The sequence below is a fragment of the Vulpes lagopus genome, chromosome 16 (genome assembly GCF_018345385.1).
Source record: "Vulpes lagopus strain Blue_001 chromosome 16, ASM1834538v1, whole genome shotgun sequence".
Lineage (NCBI taxonomy): Eukaryota > Metazoa > Chordata > Mammalia > Carnivora > Canidae > Vulpes > Vulpes lagopus.
Genome location: NC_054839.1, coordinates 4,180,811 through 4,187,044, shown reverse-complemented (window position 1 = coordinate 4,187,044; position 6,234 = coordinate 4,180,811).

The following is a 6,234-nucleotide window of genomic DNA, read 5'->3' as shown; positions in this document are numbered from 1 at the left end:
TCCCAGTACCCTAGGATCATGACCTGAGCCGAAGACAGACACCTATCCAACTGAGCCACCCAGGTGCCCTTTTTCAAGTTTCAAGATGATTCTAAGCTCTCTTGTATAGTGTGTAATTGGAGATTGTGTATGGGGGAAATTATGAGATTATCCCAAAGATCCCACAGGCCTAGAGCACACCCTCCTGTACTGTGGACTGTAGCCTCACTCCCCTGGGCTTCCAGAATTTACCCTCTGTATTTCACACAACATTTAGAATAACCCAGTAAGGGGGCACCTGGGTGGCTTAGTCCGTTGAGTATCTTGACTCTTGATTTCAGCTCAGGTCATGATCTCAGGGTCATGATCTCAGGGTCATGATCTCAGGGTCAGACTCTGCACTAGGCACAAAGTCTGCTGGAGATTCTCTGCCTCCTTCTGCCTGCCCTTCTGCCTTCACACATTCTCTCTTTCCCTCAAATAAATAAATAAATAAATAAATCTTTAAAAAACAGAAAAAGGAAGAAAGAAAGAAAGAAAGAAAGAAAGAAAGAAAGAAAGAAGGAAAGAAAGAAAGAAAGAAGGAAGAAACCCAAGCAGGAACTAGGTTTACAGTGCTAAGTATTTGGTTACTTGACCTTTAAGTAATTTTAAGAAAGTGTGATCTTTTCATTCGCGGTCTTGACTTTTCCTAACCACACGGGCACACAACACTTTATTCGTGACTTTCTACTTGTTTGCACTTTTTGATCTTTCCAGTCTATATGTATGTGTTTAGACTCTCATCTCTTGGATATACTTTTTGGTAGTCATTTTATATATAGTTGCAATCCTGAAACACCACATTTAGATTTTAAGGTATTGGTAGGAGTTTTTGTGAATATCATGAAACATATTGCCTAAAAACTAGCTGAGGCACTTAGATGTGGTGTGTGTCATGACTCTGGAGAATAAGGGGATCAGTGAAACAGCAAGTTTTACTAATTGCAGAAAACCTTGGACATGTTTACATCATCCAAAAATGTTGTAATCAATCTCTGAAGCTTTAAATTGGCAACTTTTCCTAATAGGGATAGTGCATGTGTTCTGAATTGCTAATCAGCACTGAGATTAGTTATATCTTGCTCCTAAACTGAGCCAAAGGTGGCAAAAATTTATGGACTTAATCTAAAAATATCATTCTTTTATTCAATATAAAACTTTGTGGTTATTTGGTGATTTGAGATGTTGAACCTTTGATACGGATTATTTGAATTATTGACAGTAACTTCTAATGTTTAAATTGGTCAGTGTTTTTAAATTTAAATTTAAGTTAAAATTGTTTATTCTTTGCTTTTAAATTATGCTATTAATGTCTTCAGATTAATTTGTTAATTTTCTGCTTCTAAATTCATTTTAATGGCTTATTTTTCACAGCACTGAACTATATTTAGCTATATTTCTCTGTTCTGTGGCTATGATTGTACCAGATAAAAGGGACAAAAGCAATTAATCAACTAAATTCAGCATATGTTCTTATGCTATTTTCTTGATTTTTTTTTTTTTAAGAGAAAGAGAGCATGAGGGTGGTGAGGGGCAGAGGAAGATGGAGAGAGAGAATTTTAAACAGGCTCCAGGGAGCCGACGCAGGGCTGGATCTCATGACCCTGAGATCATGACCTGAGCCAAAATCAAGAGTTGGGCACTCAACCAACTGAGCCACCCAGAAGCTGCTGTTAACTTCATTTTTGAAGAACTTACTCATTGGCACAGTCTCGACTCCTGTGAAAGAATTATACCTGGAGCTAAATATGGCCATGAGTGCCAAGAATGGATGTTTCTAAGGAACTTGTCTTAGCAATGTGTCTAGGAATGTTTCCTTTTGTTTATCTAAGAGGAATACCCTTCATCTGGCTTACTCTATATGAAGAAAAAACATCCTTTCAAATGTTCTGATACCCCACAGTTTTCCAACACCTCACAATGTTCTAGTTTTCTATGATATCTGAATGCCCCACAAAATTCTAATACCCACACAGTGTTCCCATGCCCCATGGTATTCCCATGCCCCATCTGCTCTCAGGCCCCACCATGCTCTAATGCCTCACTATGTTTGCATGCTCCATCATGTTCTCCTGTTTCACCCTCTTTCCATGCCCCACCTGCTCTCATGCCCCACCCTGTTCTCATGCTTCATATGCTCCCATGTCCTACCATGTTCTAATGCCCCACCATGTTCTAATGCCCCACCATGCTCTAATGCCTCATGTTCTCATGCCCCACCATGTCCCAACATCTCTCTGATGAAAGACTTGTCCCACACTCCCAGATGGATGGTGTTGGTATGCAAAGAAGGAATCTGCTTGTCCTTACTGTCCTTAGTGTGGGACCCTTTGGGACTGAAGCCAGCACGCTGGAGTATCTCCAGCCCTGGTCAGTAATGCCGTGCTATTGTACACCTTGCTATGAGCTTGTTCCCATAGCTTGACAAACTTGAAGTCCTGGCCCTTTGCATGTGGATTTTACCTCCTCTCTCCACCGTTTCCCACAGTTCCTGATCCTACAGTGCTCTTCACACAGCTCAACTCCAGCTTGTCTAAAAATGGCCCATTTTAAATAGGCCATGTAAACATCATTAAGCTTTCCTAGATTTTTGTAGTTAGGACCGCTTTCCCACAGCACTTTGTGAATCTAACGATCAATAATTACCACTTTCAGCTGTGCAGATTTCTGGAAATTCTGATGTTAGCTTCCATTCCTGTTTCGGAAAGTTCACATTAATGTTTCCATCCTACAGAGCAGCCCAAGGCAGTGTTTAACTGTGACCTGTGTTTACTGAGATGCGTTAGATGCCCCTCATCATGTATTTACTGTTCTTCTTGTAACTCCCACACCCTCTCCCACTGCAGCCACGGTGCTTTTCTGGCTCATCGATTAATAATTTGCCGTTATGTTTCTTGCACCAGGGACGTGAGTAGCCTGGGCCTCACACACTGGCCAGGAACTCCTCACAAACACCTATTCATCACGCATGAACCACCTTAAATCCACCTGTCATCTGAACCCCCTAACGATGTCACACTTCTGTTTTTTTTTCTTTCATGCTACCCTATTCCTGACCTTCATCATATTCTTCACAAATTTTATCTACTTACATATGTATCTGTGCATAACCTGAATAAATTTTGAACCCATTTGTCCACTCTGTGCAAGGACTGACATTTAGAAACTTACATCCTCATACCCAAAATCAATGTGAGGGATGTGATCAGTGTAAGGAAGTCTTTATCTTCCTTTACTGAAGGACAGTGAAAGGGACCCGGGGCGTGATTCACAGTGACATTCCTTACCAGCTCTTTTCTTCATTGCTTGCTTTTTTCTGATTTTTGCATAAAGCAGGTTTGGGCCTTCTCACCTGCCAGACAGCTTGGCCCTGGCCCTGAGCTCGGCCTGTCCTCTTGCACATCTGCACCATTCAGGTGGACTCTGCTTCTCAGATTCTTAACTGTTTCTTCTTTGCAGAGTGCTGTGGAGCCACTCGGAAGATTCTTCCTCCCTGCCTATGTGTCCTTCAGGTGCTCTGTCCCCCCAGGGGCTGGCCATTTTTCTGATTCTGTGGCATAGACACAGAGGCCCTAGGGGTTTCACGGCGGGGGAGTGGGGGGTGGGCAGGTAGGAGGGGGAATGCTGGAGGTGATGCCAAGTCAGAGGGAGCTGCAGAGTTAGGAAAGAGGGTGAGAATGCTCTTGGGCCATGGGGTGACCCTCATGCCTGTCATGGTGTGAGAGCACGTCCCCAGGGCACGGGCCCCTTCTGTGTGGCTGGCATCCCGGATCGTGGCGCCGAGCCCACAGGAGGTGCTACAGTGGCAGTGCCCACTGAACACAGAAGCAAAGGAGCAATCCAGAAGAGTGTCATTGGGCTGCCCAGAATGTGCAGTAATAAGCCAGGGACACTAGAGGGAGAAGGACTGTAACACAACCGGTAGAACAGAAGTCGGTTCAGCTGTGTTTGCTAGGTTGGAAACTTCACTTCTCCCTCCTTGCCTTAAATTAAAAAAAAAAAAAAAAATATGGTGTGAAATCCTAACTGAATCGGATACAAATGCTTTCTCTTTTTAGTACAGGCCATGATGGCCCCTGCCATCTGTAGAAAAAAAATGTAGGGATGCTGATAGACATTCAGAGATACTCATCTGAGTAGAAGGCTCTTGAGATCACACTGTATCATTAAACAGATGGGCTAGAATTAACACTGCTAAGAGAAATCTGAAACAATACATACCGGACACAAGAAGGAGTGCTGCGGGGGCAAAACGTGCTTGAGCAGAAACTGCAGCTCCCCAGAAAGTTGTGTATGTTATGTGGAAGGATTCACTTGCATTCTCACAAACATTAGTAATGTAATTCGTCAAATATATGGATAAGCAGGAAATGACTTCTTCTGAGCATGGTCATGTGACCTTCTAGGGCAGACCGCTCTGCTGAAACCCAAGGCTTCCTCTCTGTTTGACCTTGAACAATAACCCCTGCAAGCATCATCTCTTCATCTATAAAATGGAGGTAACGATAGTCTGGGATTCGCAGGGATTCAGTGATGTTTAAAGGAAAGAATGCACATAAGGTGACAGGGAGAATGTGATGCACATGCTAACACTTGAGCGGTACCCCATAGAGACCTTTATGTTCATGTGCCAAATTTCTTAACATTTGCCTGCTTCATTTATCCTCTCCTTGGACTCTCTTTTATTTATTTATTTTTAAGATTTTATTTATTTATTTGAGAGAGAAAGTGCACAAGCAGAGTGGAGGAGCAGAGGCAGAGGAAGAAGCGGACTCCCCATTGAGCAGGGAGCCCAATACAGGGCTCAATTCCAGGACTCTGGGATTATGGCCTGAGCGGAAGGCAGACACTTCACTGACTGAGCCACCAGGTGCCCCTTGTTGGACTCCCTTTTAATGATTTTGCTGTGCTAGAATTTTTTTCTTCGACCGCACCTCAAAACGTTTGGGACCGTGAGTGTTTTGTGGAGAAGAGCACTCTTCTGTGATGTTTGAGATCCCTTTGCAAGTTGGTGCATCCAGTGCAATAGACAGATGAGGCCCTGGCAGTGGCTTAGGAGCAGTGGTGCTCTAAGCAAGATGTCTGACATGCTTGGGGAGATGCTGATGGAAGTGCTCTATGATGAAATTGTGTGAGTGTTTCCCCTTCTGCTGCATTCACACTGCAGTTCTAGTAAATCCTCCTCTTTGTATTTGCTTCCCTCTTGGCTTCTGTATTGTTGGCTCTGGCTGAAGCTCTGATAAGCAAATGGCTGAGCACTACCCGCAGGGGACAGGTGACTTTGAGGATGAGGAGGGAGGAAAGCTGACCTGGTGAAGGTTAACAAAGGAGCATTTGCCTTTTCTTTCACCTTGGGTATGTGAGAGTATTTTTTCCCTCTGGATAAATAAAAATCTGCTAGAAGTTCATTTCTAGATGCTCAGTAAAAAAAAAATTAAGTTTATTTTATTTATTTATTTTTATTTTTTTTAAAAAATTAAGTTTAATAAAAGTATGATAGGAAAGCCCTCAGTGGCACAAAAGCCGTATGTTGGAGTGATGAATTCTTACATGAACTTTAAAAATTAAAGATACCATTAGGTAGCACATATATCATTTTGAAAATAATGTCATATCTTCTGTCTAAATGGGAAAGAAGTATCACTTCAATGATCTAAAAGTCCATATCATTTAACCATCCATAAGGAAGAGAAAGTCAGCATAAAATGGAAGGAGATGCTGCCCTAGGAATATCTTAGAGTCTTTTAGTTTCAAAGACTGGCTGTTGAACCATGTCTTTTGTCTTTACCTGCATTAAATCACAGAAAAGAGAGCAAAAAAGAAAAAAAAGACCTTGAAAAAGCATCTATTCAATGAATCAAATTAATCATTTAAAAATTCCAAGTTAGAAGTCACATGGAAACAAATGAGAGAGGAATTAATTTGGAACCACCAGAAAAATGACATGGAGCCAGTATTGGATTCTGTTCAATTTAAAAGCAGAACAACTTTTATGTTTTACCATCTGCCTCACCAAAAGCCTGATAAAATTTGAATACTACAAACTTTAGAGATTCCCATATGAGGACAGCTTTTTTATGGCCTTTTAAAGAACACAAAATCAGAATAAATAATGTTGGTGTTTGTCCAGGGATCAAGTTAGTAATTAGTGATTACGAAAAAGATAAATTGCATCTGTGATTTAGGGATTCAGATATTGCATTAGAATGTCTG